We start from the raw sequence: 23,069 nt of genomic DNA on the forward strand, positions 1-23,069 counted from the left end.
ACTCGGATTCTCTTGGACAAAAACTGACATTCACACAACGTGTCAGAAATATAAAACAGTAGCTTATTTAAGAATAAACAGGGGTGCAAAGCGAATCTAATATTACAGAAAGGAAAGCCTATTGGTTAGATACATGCGTGAATTTTATACAGTTCATTAATTGCATAGTCAAACAATTACAACGACCATAACATCATTAGCATACATGGTTAATTTACTAATATTAAGTATGGCTTATCACACAAAGTGTCTACTTTGCATTAGTATTTTCAATATCTGTTTCTCGTTATAATCGATCATGTCAATATGCACGAGAATTAATTCAACTTTCCATTCAGAATGGAATCCAACATTCCAGTACCTAATTTAGCAAATTAGTTTTACCGTGTTAATTTAGTTAATAACATATTATTACCAAACTAATAATATGTTATCAACCTCAGTTGATTATATATTCAAATTAATTCCAATTACGAGGCAACTCCTTTGAGTTGCACATTTCAACAAACAAAATACATTTCTTACACACTCTAAAACAGGAAGTTATATTCTATTCCTAGAACAGCTTACCCACTAACTTGATAGCATTTACTACAGTTACTTTCTCGAGTCATAAAGTATTTAATATTAGATATGTTGAATACTTATCGATTTCCATATAAAGAAGTCAATCTGTGTTGATGAACACTGCAGCTCTCTGGATCTGAAGTTCCAATGAAGACGGTACTTTGTTGTACGCATTGTATTGCATAGGCTCGCAATAAACAAACAGTTATTTTCAAATGGAGATCAGCTTGTTGATGTCCAAGTCTTGCAACATTATCTTTGTTATCGACAGTTTTCCAACTGGGGATAGTTCCGTTAACTCAGTTCAGATAATGCGTTGCAATTGAAAAGTTATATAGTTTGTAGAAGTTTTCTTGTTGCAATTCTCTCGGGATCTTCCAAAAGCATAACTGATGGCTTCGCTTCAGTTCATTTCGTGCAGCTTCGTGGAAACAAAGACCCACTTTCTGATTAATGCAGTATCCCGTTTACTGATTCAGTCTCTCGTAGGACAGATGGCAGGGCCCTTCCTCAGAAGATGATTTTAGCCATTATTCAGAACACTGGTTCTTCCTTGCCTTCTGTGAATTCGAGCAATTATGCTCCCATGACTTCAGTTACTTTCTTCAGAACAGTTCAGCTTCCATTTCTCCCTCAGCACTCCTTCTTATTGTCAAAGTTCAAAGACTTGTTTCTTGTGTGGAGAGCGCTCTCTCTTGCCTGGAGCGCTGTTCCTTCTGTGGGGCGCACTTCTAGTGTGGGGAGCTCATGGGCAGCACATGTGGGAAGATCTTAGTGTGGGGAGCTCATGGGCAGCACGTATGGGAAGCTCTCAGTGTGGGGAGATCATGGGCAGCACGTATGGGAAGCTCTCAGTGTGGGGAGCTCATGGGCAGCACGTATGGGAAGCTCTCAGTGTGGGGAGCTCATGGGCAGCTCGTATGGGAAGCTCTCAGTGTGGGGAGCTCATGGGCAGCTCGTATGGGAAGGTCTCAGTGTGGGGAGCTCATGGGCAGCACGTATGGGAAGCTCTCAGAGTGGGGAGCTCACGGGCAGCTCGTATGGGAAGCTCTCAGTGTGGGGAGCTCTCTGTCTTGCCTCACGTCTTGCACTATTCCTTCAGCGGGGAACTTGCTTAATGTGGAAAAACTCTTCGTTTGTGGAGAGCGCGCACTGTTTGAAAGTCGCACGGCTGGTTTGGGGATTCTCACTTCCACCCTGTGATTGGTTAGTTTGGTTATTTTGGGCTGTGCCCAAGTCCACATGGGGTGTTTCTCATTGGTTGCTCTTGTTCAGAGACAGCCCTTTGTTCTCAATTGGTCTGTAGTTTCTTCCCCTGTGGGCTGTATTTATGAGGGGTCCTGTTTTCTATTCGAGGTGTCAAAGAATACTCAAAACTGTCTGACTTGCCTTCTGCAAGATACTGCCGGTGCCAAATGGATTCGTTCAGCGATGGGGGAAGATCAAACACTTGTCCAGCAGTTAGTTTATGACTGTTTTTAAAAGCATTCTTTGTCAGTGGGGGAGTTTGTGACAAGAAACCAAGTAGACACAGAGAATGGCTTATTACCCCCTTTGTCTATTTCAGATCTGTTAATTTCATACACAGAATGATATTATGACCCACTCGCATGCTACAACTGTGACAGGCACAGTCAAAAGCAGACGCAAGGCAATACTGAGGTTAATACTGAGGTTAGGATACAGGTCCAGCAGATTTCCCTTGTAGATGGAGGCGAGCATCGCAAGAGCCGAGGACGATACATTGGCTGGAAACGCATTTATGAAATATGTTTAAAGCCCCTTTTCAAGGCAATACTGTGGTATTCTTTATAAAATAAGATCAATTTCATCTAAGCAGTATGCTGCATTATAGATGTTTACTATAGCACATTTGCACTGTTTTCCAATGCTATTCCTCTTATTATATTTAGAATGTGCTATCACTATTATCACGGTGAACCATGTTCTTTACAAGGTCTTTCCAAGCTATTCTATGATTTATACTCCTTTTACGAATGCTGGCCATGTGTAAACATTCCTTCGGTATTCACGCTCTGCTACTTGATTTTTCTATATACAGGTATATCCTGTCATATTTACCTGTTTATCTTGATAAGATAGCACATATGGTTGTCATACTCTTATATATTACATTTCAGGGCGAATGTGCCTTATTAAATAGTAATTGCATTTCATTTACATAGTTGCAGAACATCATCATCTTTCATATGCCCAGTTTCTGTAAAGGATAGCTCATCCTACTGCCCTGGCAATCTCAACGTTGCTGTACAAAAGGGGCCCCCAACCTTTTTCTGATGAGGAGCTACTTTAGATTGACCCCAAGTCTTGCGATCTACCTATAGGCTCTAATCAAAAAATAAGTAATGTAACTGAAACTTCCCATTAGTGAGAGGCCTGGCATTGCATCTCATCAGCCAGTTTGTTGGTTTGGTGTGTACTTGGTGAGAGCCAGTTTCATGCAGTCATTCAGGTGAGCATCAGTCATTGTTGATCTGTATTTAGATTTTACTATTTTCATGCTTGAAAATTCAGACTCACAGAGGTAAGTGGAGCCAAAAAAATGATTTTACACACAGTGCAACCTTGTTTATTTCTGGATATATTGATGTACTAACCAGTGCCCAAAAGTAGCATCTGAAGCTCTGCATTTTAGTTGGATGTCATTTTGAATTGTTATTATTTCATTTTCAAGATCTGCCTTGTCAAGGTTATTAATATTATTATTATTATTTGTTTATTTAGCAGATGCCTTTATCCAAGGTGACTTACAGAGACTAGGGTGTGTGAACTATGCATCAGCTGCAGAGTCACTTACAATTACGTCTCACCCGAAAGACGGAGCACAAGGAGGTTAAGTGACTTGCTCGGTGTCACACAATGAGTCAGTGGCTGAGGTGGGATTTGAACCGGGGACCTCCTGGTTACAAGCCCTCTTCTTTAACCAATGGACCACACAGCCTCCCTTGTTATAAGGTTATACACTGACCCAATTTTTTTCTGCAATTTCACCAACATCAATCGTCATGAATGGAAAGGATATAAAGGTGGCTACCGGCTCTAGATGTTTGAAATCCGTGAAGAGTCTTTCAAATTCTGTTTGAATTCATTCCAAGTGAGAGGTGTATTTTTCAAAAGATGGGAGGTTCCCTTCTGTTCTTCTACTTCTTCAGTCATGCTTGGAAAATGTTTCAGGTCCTTTTTTTGAAGTTGTGTTATCTACAGTATTCGGCCCCCTTGAACTTTGCGACCTTTTGCCACATTTCAGGCTTCAAACATAAAGATATGAAACTGTAATTTTTTGTGAAGAATCAACAACAAGTGGGACACAATCATGAAGTGGAACGAAATTTATTGGATATTTCAAACTTTTTTAACAAATAAAAAACTGAAAAATTGGGCGTGCAAAATTATTCAGCCCCCTTAAGTTAATACTTTGTAGCGCCACCTTTTGCTGCGATTACAGCTGTAAGTCGCTTGGGGTATGTCTCTATCAGTTTTGCACATCGAGAGACTGAAATTTTTGCCCATTCCTCCTTGCAAAACAGCTCGAGCTCAGTGAGGTTGGATGGAGAGCATTTGTGAACAGCAGTTTTCAGTTCTTTCCACAGATTCTCGATTGGATTCAGGTCTGGACTTTGACTTGGCCATTCTAACACCTGGATATGTTTATTTGTGAACCATTCCATTGTAGATTTTGCTTTATGTTTTGGATCATTGTCTTGTTGGAAGACAAATCTCCGTCCCAGTCTCAGGTCTTTTGCAGACTCCATCAGGTTTTCTTCCAGAATGGTCCTGTATTTGGCTCCATCCATCTTCCCATCAATTTTAACCATCTTCCCTGTCCCTGCTGAAGAAAAGCAGGCCCAAACCATGATGCTGCCACCACCATGTTTGACAGTGGGGATGGTGTGTTCAGGGTGATGAGCTGTGTTGCTTTTACGCCAAACATAACGTTTTGCATTGTTGCCAAAAAGTTCGATTTTGGTTTCATCTGACCAGAGCACCTTCTTCCACATGTTTGGTGTGTCTCCCAGGTGGCTTGTGGCAAACTGTAAACGACACTTTTTATGGATATCTTTAAGAAATGGCTTTCTTCTTGCCACTCTTCCATAAAGGCCAGATTTGTGCAGTATACGACTGATTGTTGTCCTATGGACAGAGTCTCCCACCTCAGCTGTAGATCTCTGCAGTTCATCCAGAGTGATCATGGGCCTCTTGGCTGCATCTCTGATCAGTCTTCTCCTTGTATGAGCTGAAAGTTTAGAGGGACGGCCAGGTCTTGGTAGATTTGCAGTGGTCTGATACTCCTTCCATTTCAATATTATCGCTTGCACAGTGCTCCTTGGGATGTTTAAAGCTTGGGAAATCTTTTTGTATCCAAATCCGGCTTTAAACTTCTCCACAACAGTATCTCGGACCTGCCTGGTGTGTTCCTTGTTCTTCATGATGCTCTCTGCACTTTAAACGGACCTCTGAGACTATCACAGTGCAGGTGCATTTATACGGAGACTTGATTACACACAGGTGGATTCTATTTATCATCATTAGTCATTTAGGTCAACATTGGATCATTCAGAGATCCTCACTGAACTTCTGGAGAGAGTTTGCTGCACTGAAAGTAAAGGGGCTGAATAATCTTGCACGCCCAATTTTTCAGTTTTTTATTTGTTAAAAAAGTTTGAAATATCCAATAAATTTCGTTCCACTTCATGATTGTGTCCCACTTGTTGTTGATTCTTCACAAAAAATTACAGTTTCATATCTTTATGTTTGAAGCCTGAAATGTGGCAAAAGGTCGCAAAGTTCAAGGGGCCGAATACTTTCGCAAGGCACTGTACAGTTTAAATTTCTCTTGGAAGGTTTTCACTGAGCTTATTATTTCAGTAATGTCTTCCTGTGTTCCCTGCAGTTCCATGTTTAATTCGTTCAGTTTTGCCATCAGGTCAGTCAGAAAAGCCAGTTCTAAAAGCCACAACTTGTCATCAAGCTGGTGGTGGTGTTCATTTCTAGATTCTAAAAAAATCTTTTGTGGCAGAAGATCTGTGAATCGTTGCAGTTCTTTCCCCCGCTTAACCATCTTACGTCTGTGTGCAGTAGTAGGTCACCATACTGTGCATCAATTTAATCAAGTAAAATTTTGAACAGCCTTCTCTGCAGTGGTCTTGAACAAATTGAATTTACAACTTTAACAACAAAGTCCATAACACTGTTCATGTTCAGAACCTTTCCACACAGAGCTTGTCGGTGTATGATGCAGTGATAATTCAGGAACGGAGGGAAATCAGGGTCCCTTTTGCAGAGTGAGACAAACCCATTGATCGAACCAATCACAGCAGGTGCGCCATTTGTTGTAATGGAAGCAAGTTTACATATTGGTATTTTATGTTCCATAATGTATTTTTTAAAGGCAGCATAAACATCCTGTCCTCTAGTTTTTTTCCTTCAACTGAATTGTCAGTAGTTCCTCCTTTACACTGCAATCAAAGAAAACCATTCTAATTACACCCAGCTGGCCTGTGTCAACAACATCGATCGATTCATCAAACTGAAAAGAAAAATCAATTTTTTAACTGAAATGAGATGTCTTCTGACATTGATTCAATCCGGCAAGTTACTGAGTTCCCCGAAAGCTGAATATCCTTGATAGTGGATATTATTTCCGATTTGTTTTTGAAACTGTCAAATAATGCATTCGCTGTTTCAAGAAAAGCTTATTTGAAAAACGTGCCCTCTTCGAATGGTTTCTTTCGTTTTATTATCAAATTACTGACATGAAATAAAGCAATTGTTGCTGCCTTGGATTTGATGGTTTGCTTGGTGAACATTTGACTGCTGAGCTGTTGACGCCTAGGTAGAATGACCATATTGGGCTTTAATATGACCACTTTGTGTTTAGTGCTTGTAGTTTGGCAACCTTACAACAGAAATTAAAACCCAATATATCTATAGAAAGGCCTTTAGTAGTCATTTCCAATGATAATGTATTTTATTGTGGAATGTATTGTATGTATTTTTTATATATATATAAACTGCACCGCACACACAAAAAAAAAAGAAAAATGTACAATAAATATTTTTAAAAACTGCCAATTTCAACCCCTTTCCAAGTTAGATATAAAAAAAATTAACATATGACATATGCAAAATTTTATGAGGATTTCAAATAAAAAAAATCTGATTTAAAATATCTTCTAATATTGAGGAGCTACAAGATTTTGTCCAAGCCATGGTCTGTATGCCAAAATTCCCCAAAAGTTTCCTATTTTCAGAAAATAATAAGTATGACCACTTTGTGTTTAGCACTTGTAGTTTAGCAACCTTACATCAGAAATTAAAACCCAATATATCTATATTTATATAGAAAGGTATACAGTAACTGTTTCCAATGATGTAATGTATTTAATTGTGAGATGTACTATACAAGCCACACCTCCCACTTTTTGGAAAAATGTATAATAATATTTATAAAAACTGTCAGTTTCGACCTCTTTCCAAGTTAGATCATACAGGAGCTACACAATTTTCCAAGGATTTCAAATCAGAAATGAGATTTGAAATATTCTGTACACTTTCAGCGCTACACACAGTATATAAGAAACACACCCTCCGAAATGGCAATGCAGACCAGCTCAAGACTTTCCAAAAATGGAAACATTATTATCCTGTTACTGATATTTATTTATGAATATAGCAGTCACACAAATAAAGAAATACCACACAAGAGGTTGAGTATTTTATTCAAAAACAAGCAACCTACAACTAGCATTGGTACAAATAATTGTGCACACTAAATACATAAAAATCAGTCATGACAAAACTTTGATAGAAAGACAAAACACCAATCGGGCTGAAAATGTCACGTTTTACTGCAAAAACATTATATTTTATAACATTATACAAGACAATGATCAGTAAACTATTTACAGAAACAATGCCTATGTAGTGTGATGTCAGAAGGGTAGAACAGTGAAAGTAATGATCATTCACCCTTTTACACACACACAGAAATTAAGAAAACATAGAAAAAGTAAAGTAGTAATAATAAATGACTTCGCTAATTATAAAAATGCCTCGACAGCTGTTTAGGCATCAGATGCAGGGGATTTTGCCGGTGTCCATCTCCTGAGGAGAAAAGTTTGCAAAAACATGATCAAATAAATATAAACATATATAATTAAAAATAAGAAGAACAAATAAATTAAAAAAAAAAAAAAAACATCAGATGCTGGTAGTCGTAGTCTTGTCTCTCTCTATGTATCTATCTAGACTAAAGTAATCCCCTGCAAGCACACACACACAGACGGAGGGGAGAAAGAATTCAACACGTTTTTTTTTTAAAGTGGAATAAAAAAAAAAAATAATAATAATAAAAAAACATGACAGCTAGTTAGTCCAAGTACTCACCTTTCAAATGGGTTGTAGATCAGCACTTTTGGACAGAACCAGAGACACAGACGTCATGGCACGATTCATCAATAAACTCACTGTAAAATGGCAGGACCTGGTGACGTGTCTTTTGTAATTATAACATTATACGTCCCACCCATCCTAGCCCTAAACCAAGCAAGGGTATTCTCAAACAGCTACTTTAATACTATAACAAGGGAATATCGCAGTTCATGGTAAGTGGTTTTATACAGAACTGTAAACCCACAAGAGATATACAACATGACAGGCCAGACACAGCAAAAAAGAATAATAAAAAAGCCACCCGTATTATCATTAAGGTGAACTACACCACTGCTAACCATAAAATCGCCTATCAGCCACTTACTTTCTGCCGTCTTCGAATCTATAGTAACAACTAACCTGCTCCCTTGCAATATATATAGTGATGTCACTTAAGGATAAACAAACTCATTAACATTTACACGTAAAATGTGGGTTTCCATGCAAAACTGGGCGTGGATTTTCCCATGATTTTCATCAGTTACACGTGTAAATCACTCCCTATCACTCTCTTTGGCTGAAAAAAATGATTAATTCTTCCAAACGTGCACGCGCATTGCCATTTTACGTGTAAATTGCCCTATGTGGAAACCCCATGAATGACATTGCAATCGCCCCGAGCTGTGGCACATTCGCTTTTTGAGCTCTACGCAGCATCCACGGGCATGACCCCCAGCCAATCTGGAACTACCCATCAGCTTAACGCAGGGCGAGCCTCCCACTCAGCTGGTCGCTTAGAACGTGTCTCTGGCTGCGCGTTGCAATTGATTTCTCCCAGGCACACACACTCCACGAACCAGCTAAAGGGCTCCCTGTGACAGGTCACTTCTTTTTTTAAACTTAGGTAACATTTAGGCAAGTGCATTCATTACCTCTAGTTTTACCTCTAGTTTATGATTGAGTATTTGAATTTATAGAAATGGTGAGGGAAATGGTGTTGTCTACAGTTATGTACAGTGCAGGCAGGCACCATTAAAGCTTCACCTCTCATATTCTGTAGACCAGAACACCACCTGCAACCCACAAGCTGACAATTAATTGTGAAGGACTGTGTTGTGTGACGGGTGCCAAAGGATCCATTACTCATACTCTGAGACGTCACTTTAATTTGGCAGGGTTAAAACTGTGTCATACATTATAAATTTAGGAAATCTTAGTCTGTTCTTCATGCATTGATTGGCTCTCTGTCTCTAGACTTCAGCTTTATAGCCATCACTGCCCAATTGTGAGTGATGCATTTTTACATAAGAAGCTAATGTACAACAATGAATAGGCTTCATACTCGATTATTATTTATACTCTGCAAAATTGCCATAAATGTCACTCACCACACAGCTCTGTGGGGCATTTCACTGAGTCAGAATCTCCTACCTCTTAAGTAATACCTTTTTAAACTCCTTGCTAATGGTTTGCCAATTCAATTATGTGTACAGGACAAATCCAGACTCCTTTATTGTACATCACAGCATAATCTGTTATAATGTAATAATCTTCAGCTCATTTCTAATATATAAAGCTGCACCTCTTAGGGTTTCAGTCAAGTATGGGCATGACCGCAATGGAATTTCATTCAAATGCTTTTCTGCTATTAGAAGGTAGTATTTATGATATTAATATATGCTGTATATTGAAGCATTTGTCTCTGTCATTAAAAATAAAAACTGTGGCTGAATAGGTTGTTAAACATTAATTAAAAAACCATCCAAATCACTTTTAACCACTGTGTTTCCAAGGCTGTACTGCTTTGAAATGCACAATGCTATACTCTAGTGCTCATGCTAACTGCAACTTTAGTGCTGGTCAATTTATGTTTAACAGATGGTACTGTATACATGGTTATGTGTTTTTCTGAAGCTTGTCCTCTGTTTGTACAATTTGTTAGTAAGGTATTGTGAAAGGAATATCTTTTAACACTGCCATAGAAACTCTCTAGGCCAGTGGTTCTCAAACCACACACATTTCCCCCAATAAACAGTGTAGCTGACATATAAAAACCACTACAATACTAAGAATAACTGTAGACTTACCTTTCTTTCTTTCTATGTGATGGGTAGGCCTGTTTCTGTGACCAAAATTATTTTAAAATTGGATTTTTAAAGAACTGTTATAGTTTACTTTTCATTAACACAAATTTACTGAGAGGGAAAAAAAGGACTGCTTTCTTTTTAAATTGATTACAGCCGAAATTGATTTGTGTGAATTAATAATCTGTGAAGTTACAATACACCCAAGAGGTACCAGCAGTCGGAGCTACGAATCTCCAGCTATAATCTTTATTTATAAAACAGAATGTTTGGATGCTGCACGCTGATTGGCTGTTGAGGATGTTTTACCGTGCAGTTATATAGTACAGTGCACGCTGGAAATAATTTTTGCCGAAGCCACAGTTCAATTAATAAATTATCAATACACAGCATATTAAATTTGCAATAAATGTACACATTGTTGTGAGAGGTCTTTTACAGTTTTTAAAAATGAGTGACATTCCTTTTGTCACATTTGATCTTTTCAGAGCAAAAGACACATAAGTCAAAAACTTAATTAAATCGAAGAAAACAAAAATGCTTCGGCAGCTATTATTATTGATTTGATGAAACATAAAGAAATGGTAATCAACTTAAAAACAGATTGTCTTGAAAATCTAAATGGTCTGTTACGATAATGTATGCTTGTGGCAGTGTGCCCCGCCCCTGTGTATATTTTGTGTTATATGTTGCGTGTGGTGTATTAATGTTGGTATATATGTATTGGTGCATGGAATATAAATGGGTCTGTGTAACACGAGTGATTTAAAATATATAGTTGATTTAGGCACGGGGATTGCACAATCACTTCACGTGCAGATAAAGTATGTAGTAGTATGTGAGCACAAGGAGTGCACAAATTAGTTCACGTGCTGGGATTCAAGTGAATAATTAATTAGTAATAGAATCCTGGTAAAACCGTTTATATAGATGCACGTTTCAGGGATGACAACTTATGAAAGTAGCAAATAGTAGCATAGTAGTGGAAATATAGTAGCATATATAGTGTTTTTTTTTGGTTTGTTTGTTTTGTTTTTTAAGGCCAGGGGCTGCTAGCCCTAAAAATTAAAAGATTCTTAGGATCTGGCAAGCCAATTACCTAACTTTTGCTGTTCAATCTATAATTTTGGTAATTGTAAACACATGGCATTTAGAAATTAACAACCCCAATAGAAAATACTTCAACACTTTTTTTTTTTTAAATTTGGAATTCTATTTATCAAATCTGGACAAATCAACACTGTAGTATAGATACAGGATTTAGTTGCATTTCAGTGTCATTGGAGGAGACAATGCTTGGCTGGTTTAATGTCAATTCTTCCCGCCGATCTGAGCCCCCCATACAGCTGCAGGAGGCAGCCAATGAAAACTCTGAATCCTTTTCGCTCATTCCCTTGCCTGGAACATCCTCTTCACAATTTCTACATTTATTCTAATTGCTGTTATCTATACATACTGCTTGATCTGAATCTGATTGTACAGAACTTGTGGCAAAATATTTTCGTAGCATACTGTCTGTTTTCACGCACCATCGTTTTGTGAGAATTTGATAACTGTGACATTACAGTCAGAACATACTTCCTTCGACTGTTTGAACAAATGCCACCTTTCAGAACACTGTGGTGCCAGATTATGAATGTTTCAGAAGTTTTTTCTCCATTATTAGTGAAAGCGGGGTCTTTTGAACTTCTGAAAAAGTGTCTGCAAGGAAAGCAGAAAACCGCATCCGCCTGCTTACTGTACTCTAAATATGAAAACGTATTTTAATATTCTGATGAAAATGAATGGTTTTGCTTACCAAAGACAGTTTTTGGATACAGAGGTAAACAAGGCTGTGACGGTTCTGTTGCATGTGCATTGCAAGTGCATGTTTAGAAGCTTAATAGTCAGAATTAATAATTGATTTAAATTGGTGTGAAGTGTGAAGTGATGGAAATGGTGTTCGAAATTGGTGTAGGTACTGTAGGACTGCAGAACAGGTTAACAGATTTAAAGGTTTTAAAAAAAAAGAACAGTGCAGCTTGTTATCCTTACTGTTTTTCTAATTTGCTTAAATAGGCGTAACATGTTTTAAAGTACAAGCTACTGCTATGTTAAACTTAGTTTATTTGGCCGCCTTATGTTGGAAAAAAAACAATGTCAAATATATATGTAGCATCCCTGATTTATTTTGAGGTCTGTTTTGTGCTATAAATTATTATACACTACAAGTTCTCAAAAAGACACAGTGGAATGAATCCGGTTTACAACTTTTATTTGTGTCCGTCAACACAATGCATGTATTCAGACTCACGAGTAACAGAGTAATAAAAAAAATAATGCGAGTCTTAATTATATAATGTATCTTACTGTACATCGTTCAGTTTAACAAATGCAGGGGGGAAAGTGTGGAATAGCCTCCCCAAACGAAAGACTCACGCACTGCTTATTGTAGTATCCAATAATTAATTAATTATTTGAAGCGAGTTAAACCTCAAAATCCATTTGCGCAAACATACAGTAAAGGGGAGTGTCAGTTTTCTGTTTATTGCTGGTGTTTCTTCGTACCTATGTGAATGATAGTCATGACACCCACCGTGTTTCACAGAGAAGTCTGTCCAGCAGTATTCACAGTAGATGTGAGATTGAGACACTCGACTTCTTTTAATGCATGACCATTCTGTGGTTAATTCCTCTTGATATTTCTGACAAGCCAACCAAGATCTTTCAGATGGAGGAGAGTGAAATGTTTTGTTTGATTAGTGATTCCTATTTTAATAACTGATAAGTAAGGCTGGGATTTTGTCACAGAAATGTGTACTAAAATTCATGGAGCAGCCACTGTAAATGTGTTCAAAATCACAGAGGAAGGGGGAAATGTGTGAAGTCACGGGGATGAAAATTCAACTATGTTTATTTTTTTAATACAATATACATTACCTACATAAGCATACAATTAGTCTGACTATAGAAGTAGGAAAAAGGGAAAATTAATCTAAATATTTATTTATTATGGTTTTCACAACATCAGGTTCAAGGTTCAATCCTGTAAATCGGTAAGATTCACAGCATACACAACTGTAAACAAAGTTTTACAGTTATTTTATGTTTTGGTTTGTTTGTTTGTTTGTTTACACATTATTCTGATACCGCATGTTGTACATTTGATGCCTTTCTGGAGCGCCGGTCACCCTGAAGTACATTTTTGGATGCAGAAAATGATTACAGCAAGAGTTGGGAATCGCGGTTCCATGTTTTTCCAGAACTGGTAAACATTGCATTTCATTTCACTGACAATTTCATAGTAAGCACGGTATTCGCGCTGTGCTACACAGTTGTCTTTAAACAGTAGAATGGCCTTAAACACTTATTTCTCAGCTATGCTGAGATATTTCGCTTGATTTGAGTCAAAGACCCGACAGGCGTTGAAAAATGCAGCTGTAGGTTGACAGAATCGGGCAGTAGTGTTGCACCTGCATGTATGTTTAAATCAATTGACAGTGCTGAAAAAATTGAAAATGTGAACGACTACATTGCAAAGTAAGGCAGCCGAGCTAGTTCAACATAATTCACTAAACCATAAAAAAAAAAGTTCAGTCCACTAAAATCACGGAACCCTTGACCACTGTGCCTTAATCCCAGACTAAAAAGCAAGCAAGGCGACATTTGCGCAGCTGTTTCTGAAAGACCCCTAAACTGGTTATTAAGCAACCCGGCTGTAACCGAGCAGCTGTTGAGTGGCGTGTGTGGTGACGTCACGGACCAGGAAGTACCAGAAACAAAACAATGGATGGGCGGGTGAAGCTGAACGCTACGGCGCTCATCGTATTTATTAAATAATAAACAAAAGATTTAAACAAACAACAAAACAACAAACAAAAAGGCGCGTTGGCCAAACAAATAAACAAATAAGTATTGTGCTGGTGTAAACCAGCATGCTTAGCAGTTATTTTTAAGTTCAGTTTTCGCTCTCTCCTCGCTCTCTCGTACACTCCTCTGTACACGCTCTCCCCAGCACGGACAGCTGCAGGTTCTTTTATTCTGGCCGAGGGGTTAACTAGCTGTTAATTATCTTATTACCCCTCGGCCACAGTCTGCACGAGTTTAGTATGGATGCGTGACTGTCAGCTAGTTAAATAATCAGTAGGTGATCAGCCACGCATCCTCACGAGATTTTTAAAATATAAATAACAAATAACAAAAACCGCTTTCGCCATAATAAACAAATCATAATAAATAAATAAACAAAGGGGCGGGACACACCGCCTCACATGCCCCCCCTTGTGTGCAACACACATGGCCTTTTCGGCCACCTCCCCCCTTTGTCCCCAAAGTCCCGGTTAGCAGTCCCGGCCCAGGAAAAGGGGAAGCAAGGTGTCTCCGGGGGCGGCCACGACGGGATGTCCTCCTCCCACCCAAACAGCTGTAGAGTCCCGGTGGACCGCGCACAGGCCAGCTCCTCCGGCCAAGGAAATTTTGGGGGTGGTCTCCAGACCTACTCCCCCTTCTTCATGGCCGACAACTTCCCTCCGTGTGGCTCCGGCCACCCGTTCTCCTGCAGCGAAATTGCTGCAGAGGGAGCTGGTCTCCTGATCTCCCCCCCCTTCCTCATGGCTGGCAGCTCCCCTCCGTGGGACTGCGACCACAATTTCTCCTGCTGTGAAAGTGCGGCTGGGGGAGCTGGTCTCCTGACCTCCCCCCCCTTCTTCGTGGCCGGCAGCTCCCCTTCATGGGGCTCCAGCCATAGTATTTCCTGCCACATGTCAGGACTGGTAGCAACCCCAGGCAAAGCCGGACCCTCGGGAGGCGACGGCAGCAGCAGCGGACCCTCGGGAGGCGACGGCAGCAGCAGCGGACCCTCGGGAGGCAACGGCAGCAGCGACAGCAGCTGACCCTCGGGAGGGGAGCCCCTGGCCATGGAGGCGGCAGCGGGAGCTCCACTTCGCTTTCGTACCATGTAACTGGTGGCTCTCCAGGCAATGCTGGAGCCCCATCTTGTGTTTTTTCCCAGATTTATAAATGTTGTGAAAATAATTTTTTTTTTTTTTTAAATGTGTACATTCAGATATAATTTATCTTAAAATATTTATTATTTAGCAACTTTTCAACATTTAAATGCTAAATCTTTATTTAATATATATATATATATATATATATATATATATATATATATATATATATATATATATATAGTTATTAAATATTTATTTTAGATTATTTAACTAAATCTCTATTTAACTTTTATTTAACTAAATCTTAAATCTCTTAACTAGATTTAACATGTAGCTAAATATTTAACTGGCCAGCTAAATCTCTAAAAAAATATTTAACATTTAGCTAAATATTTAACTAAATCTTAAATCTCTGAACAAGATTTAACATTTAGCTAAATATTTAACTGGCCAGCTAAATCTGGAGTTTGTATGCAAATGAGCCCCGTCCACTTTGTGCTTTCAAACGATTGAAATTTGCATATTTCCTGATTAGCATTACAAGAGCCAATCAAATTGCATGAAAACTGGGAAAAAATTACAAGATTGAAGTTAAATCTGGAAAAAAAAAACATGTTAACACTAGCACCGCCATAGCCGCTTTTTGAACGGCTTTTGCAATTCAAATTTAAATTTCTCTGCATATGTGAATATCTTGTGCATGTCCGTTCTTAAGTGTTACTAAATATTTTAATTAAATACCCATATGGTGTTTCAGCTGCTGAATAGTAAAAAATGAATAAGTTATAAGCACTTTCTTCTTCATCCGCCAGACCCGCAGTTTATGCGGCATATTGAAAATTAATACAATATAGCCGACAATTGTGACGGTGCAAATAAAAAAAATGTGCGTATTCTAATCTCTGCACAGATCAGTGACCATCGGGACTGATGCTAAATGAAAGCCAGAGACTGATGCATTTTACAATGCAACGAAGTATAGTGTGGCTATATATATACTGGATCAAATGGCACGGCTGTATTCTGTCAAATGTGGTACTGGTAGGTGGACTGCGGCTGTTTTTTATAATGTTTTGGAGCTGGCAGCCATCAACGCTTTGGTTTTGTACAAGGAGTGCACCGGCAACAAAATCACTCAGAGGGACTTCATTTTGCAGCTAGCCCTGGAGCTACGGCAGAAACATTTTGATAAGAGACACTAAAGCCGGCTGGCAAATGCCCCTCAACCTTCAGCCAGCGCTGCGCCCACTGGCACACGGAATAAAAGCAGTGCCAGGTTGCTAAATGCAATAAAAACAGAACTTTTGATGTCTGCGCCCGTTGTGAAAAGGCAGTCTGTGGCAAATGCACTGGTACAGTTGAAAAGCGTGTTTTCTGCGTAGATTGTACTTAGAAAGCTGTAATAGAACTCTGAACAGACAGAGCCTTTGAACTCTGTTTCACTCAAAGAGCTTTCACGTTGCATAAGTTATGTTATATTTTTGTGTTATACTATTTTTATAACTAGTTATTTATGTTTTATAATTTTATATGTGCATACAGCTTTCTACACCTGTTTACACAGAAGTTTATTGCGTAAAGTTTATTTTATTACGGTTTTTCTTGTTTATGTATATGTGCTCTTTTTGAAAAAAATAAGAAAAAAGTTTAATTTTCAATGTAAATATGGTGTTTCTGCTGTGAAAATGTTATGTATGATGTTCATAAATAAAAAAAATATTAAGTTGTATCGATTTGTTTGTTTTTCATTTTCACATCGAAGCCGTTTTAAAATGGAGCCGCACATTTTGAGGGTGCGGCAGTTGTATGTAGTCCGAAATCTCAGTGGTGCTAGTGTTAAAATATTAACGTTTTTTTTTACACATGGCACCCCATAAGACCGGGGATACTGTGGGTGAAGTTTTATTTTCCGTTTTTTCAACAGGATTTTTTTTTTGAAAGGTTTTTTTTTGTGTAAAGAGGTGTGTGGTTTTTTTCTTAAAGAAAAAAAATGGGAAAGAACAGCAGAAGGCAGCTGCCGCAACACCAGCCGCAGCTGGAGGAACAGCAGCCCGAGTGCTGAGCCGGGGCATTCCCACACAAACTGTCCCCTGTACCCGAGCTATGCCCCATCTGCTGAGGTGGGCACTACGTGACCTGCTGCCCTGTCCATCAGCAACAGCGGCCAGAGGAGCCAAAGAACCTGTTCCCCTGGTGAACCTGGTGCGGGAAGGAGGATCACCGCTGGAGGGACTGCTCCAAGGTTCCACCGAGCTGGTGCGGACAATGTGAGGGAGGGAGACACGACTGGTCATGATGCCTCTATGCCAAGCCTGCATCGCCTGGGGAGGCTAGCTTGCCATCGCCTGGGGAGGCCAGCTCACCATTACTTGGGGAGGCAAGTTCGCCATCGCCTGGGAGGCCAGCTCGCCATCGCCTGGGGAGGCCAACTCGCCATCGCCTAGGGAGGCCTGATTGCCATCGCCCGGGGATGCCAGTTCGCTGCTGACAGTGGGATTCCTCCAAGTCACCACCAGGGGATGCCTCCACAATATTTTTTATTTTTTATTGTATCAATTTTATAAGCGGGATAATACTCCGGGGCTTGTGCGTTGTGTTGCTTCGCTTTGTGCCTCCAACCCAACTCCAGCTGTATGTTAATGCAACACAACGCATGCCCTGTCATGTGTTATCCCTTACTTTACAAGCTGCTGTGTTGAGTGCACGTGAGCGCAATACACGTAAACTCCCTAGTAAAGAATACATTTTAGACACTCTATATGACGGAGAGTTTAGACATTTTTTTAACTTAGAGATATTCTCCATGTGTGCATTTTCTTCCTGCATCTGTAGCTGAGTTTTTAAGGTCTTATATTTTGGGTTTGCAATGGGATCTATAAACTATGCTGCTGCGTCCTTTCTGTAATTATGTAACCTTTCCACGGACCACAGATTGAAAACTACTGCTCTAGGCCTTATGATTGGGTTGCCCTTATTGCTAGTATCATAAAAAATGTCTTAAGTGTGGGTTTTTTTGTTTGGTTGCAACAACCACTACATAGGTCATTATTAACCACAACAATGATCACATCAAATGGCTACTGTGTGTCACATATTTTAACAATGAAGATATTCATATACCTCATTTCCTTCAGGGATCCCATATAGCCCTATCATTTTCCAAATACGATACTGCTGATTCAGCAGTTTCTCCTTGATACTTTTCCATCTATGACACACCCACCTTGTCTTCGACTATAAATGAACTATTATATATATATGTTGGACCAGTTGCGAATGGTCTTTCAATAGCCTACCTCTGTTGTGTGTACTGCTCGTGCTCTGTTTCACAGATTTAAGCTTAGCTAAAACTATGATGCTACACTGCCTCACAGTCCTTTGCATTTCAGTATGATACAGCCACACGCCCTCAGTCTTTCAGCTATAACCACACTACTCCCCAACCATCAGCTAAATCAACTGGGCCACAGGGCCTCACAGAGTCCAGCTCTATCCATTAGACCAACTTGCATCACAAACCTCTATAACTATTGGGGATGAGATACAAAGCAACTAGGAGTTATAGGAAAATTTGTATAATAGCCAGCTTGAACATTTAGATTTTAGTTAAAGGCCTTAGATAATGCTTGAATTATCTTGCAGATATGCAGATCTTGAACGTTAGCTGTAAGAATGGACTAAAGTGTAACTATAACAACTGGAGCTGGGGGTGAAGGAGTTGTCATCATGTCCTGCTAAGCTTGCTTGCTTTATAAATTAGTTGTCTGCCTCCCTGTTCATCAGCCCTCTAGGTCCACACTGTCTGGGTGTTTGGAATTTTGTTGCTTTCTGGGTATGCACTTGCTGTTTACCAAGCTGGGAACACCAAACTAGGAGTCAGAAAATACTGGAGGGTTGAGCTTGACGGGGCCGAGTGAGAATCCAGAAGGTGCGTCTCTGAACAGATGTTTTCCTGGTAACATCTTACACTCGGAGGTGAGCCCAAGGGTCAAACTTTCTCCCCAGCAGCATCTGGTGACTGTAGCATAAAAACATGACTTCCACCCCAGCTTTGCGACTACTTCCTTCCCTGCTTTAAGGTTTCTTTTTTTTTTCAGCTTGGAAGATTTTTGCTACAATTTGTGTTCCAGCTGAGACTCTTTAGCTTCACAGGAAATGGATTAAGCACCTGCTGGGGAGTAGCACAAGGCTGTCATCAGCTGCGTTTTAAAAACAGCATATTTAATACATTGAGCTGCTTCTAGAGACCTTCTGACACCTCAGTCTGTTGCTTTGCTGTTGATGTACTCCAAATGCAGCCTTGATAGGATGTGACTTCCTCATCCCCATAAGTAAGATATAGCAATGGTATCAAGTTTAGAGTGGTAAGTTTTCAGTCCTTTGAATAAAAGACCGCACTCAAAAGTACTAAACCTTGTTTTCATTTTTATTTCACAGATTTCTAGAGAAAACACTCTACATTGCGGCCAACAAGCTGTCAACCAAATACATCTTTTTTAATCTAATTTATTGGAAATGCTTGAGAGATTCTAGCAAAAAATATGGCACCTGTGTTTTTCCCCGGGCTATGGTGTTACATTTTCCATTGACATACACTGTATTGAACAGCGCCATAAAAACTGCTCTGTATTTTTTATTGAATCTGCCACTTAAGAAGTTTCTTTATTAAATCACTACTTTTGTAGTTATTTATTAGTTCTAATTAGGTATATTTTTCTGTTTGTGTAACAAATAACTGCAGATAATGCTAATAGTTGTTTAATACTGTATATTTAATTGAGTATGCTATTATATTCTGCAATTGTCTATTAATTATACTGTCAGTGTGACAATTCAAACATACATGTTATTATTATTATTTATTTATTAGCAGACACCCTTATCCAGGGCGACTTACAATTGTTACAAGATATCACATTATTTTTACATACAATTCCATTATTTTTCACACATTATTTTTACAGTGCTGTGAAAAAGTATTTGCCCCCTGTCTGATTTTCTGCATTTTTGCATATTTTTGACACTGAATGTTATCAGATCTTCAACCAAAACCTAATATTAGATAAAAGGGACCCTGAGTGAATAAATAACACAAAAATTTGATACATATTTCATTTATTTATTAAAGAAAGTTATGCAACACCCAGCGCCCCAGTCTGAAAAAGTAATCGCCCCCTTAGACTCAATAACTGGTTACGCCACCTTTAGCAGCAATAACTGCAACCAAACGCTTCCTGTAGTTATTGATTAGTCTCTCACAGCGCCGTGGAGGAATTTTGGCCCACTCCTCCATGCAGAACTGCTTCAACTCAGTGACATTTGTGGGTTTTTGAGCATGAACTGCTCGTTTCAGGTCCTGCCACAACATCTTACTGGGGTTTAGGTCTGGACTTTGACTAGGCCATTCCAAAACTTTAAATTTTTTTGTTCTTCAATCATTCTGATGTAGACTTGCTTGTGTGTTTTGGATCATTGTCTTGCTGCATGACCCAGCTGCGCTTCAGCTTCAGCTCACGGACGGATGGCCTGACATTCTCCTGTAGAATTCTCTGACACAGAGCTGAATTCATGGTTCCTTCAATGATGGCAAGGTGTCCATGTCCTGATGCAGCAAAGCATCCCCAAACCATGACGCTACCACCACCATGCTTGACCGTTGGTATGAGATTCTTACTGTGGAATGCAGTGTTTGGTTTTCGCCAGACATAACGGGGCCCATGTCGGCCAAAAAGTTCCACTTTTGACTCATCTGTCCATAGAACATTGTTCCAGAACTCTTGAGGATCATCCAGGTGCTTTTTGGCAAACTTGAGACGAGCATTCATGTTCTTCTTAGTGAGCAATGGTTTCCGCCTTTGCTACTCTGCCATGAATCCCATTTTTGCCCAGTGTCTTTCTGATGGTGGAGTCATGAACACTGACCTTAGCCGAGGCGAGAGAGGCCTGCAGATCCCTGGTTGTTGTTCTAGGGTTCTTTGACTCCCTGGATGATTTGACGCCCTGCTCTTGGAGAGTTTTTGGCAGGACGGCCACTCCTGGGAAGATTCACTTCTGTCCCAGACTTTCTCCATTTGGACAATATGGCTCTGACTGTGGTTCAGTGGAGCCCCAGAGCCTTAGAAATGGCTTTGTAACCCTTTCCAGACTGATAGGCATCAACAAATTTTTTCCAGAGGTCTTCAGGAATTTCTTTTGTTTGTGGCATGATGTGCCTCTAGAACCTGTGTGCTGACAACTTCACTCTGATGGTAAGGGCCAAAGTTAGTCAGATTTATATTGGGCAGGGCTGGCCCAAATCAGGCCTGGTTGTTAAACAAAGTACTCAAACAGCTGACCCTAACTATCCCTTTAATTGGGTTGAGTTAACTAGGGGGGGGCAATAACTTTTTCACACCTGAAGATTGCATGTTTGATTACCTTGCACACCAAACAAATGAAAGAAGCACCAAACTTTGGTGTCATTTTTTCTCTCAGACTCCCTCTATATACTACTACAACCCACAAAAAAATCTGACCAAATACAATGTGAAAAATGTGCAAAAATGCAGAAAATAAGACAGGGGGCAAATACTTTTTCACGACACTGTACATACAATTACTGTACCCATTTATACAGTTGGGTTTTTACTGGAGCAATCTGGGTAAAGTACCTTGCTCAAGGGTACAGCAGCAGTGTCCCCCACCTGGGATTGAACCCACGACCCTCCGGTCAAGACTCCAGAGCCCTAACCACTACTCCACACTAACATGCCATATGTTATGCTCTGTGGAGCAAGCATCAAGAAAGTTTGATCAGCTAACCCAAATTGAACTGTTTTACTTGCCAGTCTGTATGCACAGGCAGTTTTAATCATTGGTTCATAGCTTTGTCTGTTATATTTTGATCCCAACTTCGAGAAGTGTTGAATTACTTTATTTTTAATTCATTCTAGAGATGCATTGGGATTCATGGCCCTGCTTGTGCGATGGATCCAAGCTGAAAGTTTCCTATTTCTGACAACGAGCTGGTATCTGAACCCATAAATTAAATATTTCATGTTGTTCTGCTTTATTGATTTTCCCCACTCAGAAACAAGATACTTATTTTTTTGTGTTCAATTGTTAATACTCTGTGCCATAATCCATAACTATGCTTGAAGGATAGTTAAAACCCATGTAACATTTTGCATTTCTGTAAGATAAACATTCTGAGATGTTCTGATAAACAGGAAAGAGCACAGCAAGACTACAAGCATCTCCAAATCTCTCATTCTGTTAATTGAAGCATCTGAACTGGGAAACACAATGCGTGTGTAGGCTAAGTTTAGATCCCAAAATGATGGACAGAGCTGGGAAAGCTGACACATAACGAGGGTGAGGTTCTGTTGTGATTTGCCTGAGGATAATCCTCTGTGAACTAGGATTCATTACCTTAACTACCTTGAGATCTATTTTACCCTAACGGTTGGGATTTGTTTTGTTTCATGGCAACATTTTCTTTCATAAAGAAGCACTGCATATACATAGCATGACACTTTGACAGGTAACTTTCATGTACAAACATGTATTTTTATTTTAAAACAAAAATGTGGTACTGCACTAAGTTCTCAGTTTGTTTGCCTTGCCTTCCAGGAAGTCTGTACTGCCTTACCTCCAAAGTCATTTCACCCCAGCAGTGTCTTCTGAGTCAATGCATGTTGCTGCTGAAATGACAGGAAAGAAGGTCCTGAAAGGGTAGGGACAATTTCACTCCAGGTTGAATGACCCAGGAAGTGCAAGACAGGTTAAAAGCATGGCTTGCAACCAGATGTATTTAATCTAATGTCATACCAGATATCATGTTTTAAAATAAAAATACATGTTTGTTAAAATATGTGTTGCTTTTAAAACTTCACATTTGTTAGCTGAATGACTTTATATGTGGCTTTTGTGTGTGATCAACAATTAATTATATGTGTCACTATAATATAATAGAATGATAATACAAAAAGGTTTCAGAAGTCCTGCAATTGTGAAATAAAGGCTTTTGACATCAATATACAATCAAGGCTTTAGCCAAACACTACAGTGCTTAATGTCTGTTATTTTGTTTTGGGAACAGAAATTATATAGAACA

This window comes from Acipenser ruthenus, chromosome 11 (assembly GCF_902713425.1).
Source record: "Acipenser ruthenus chromosome 11, fAciRut3.2 maternal haplotype, whole genome shotgun sequence".
In the NCBI taxonomy this organism is placed as follows: domain Eukaryota; kingdom Metazoa; phylum Chordata; class Actinopteri; order Acipenseriformes; family Acipenseridae; genus Acipenser; species Acipenser ruthenus.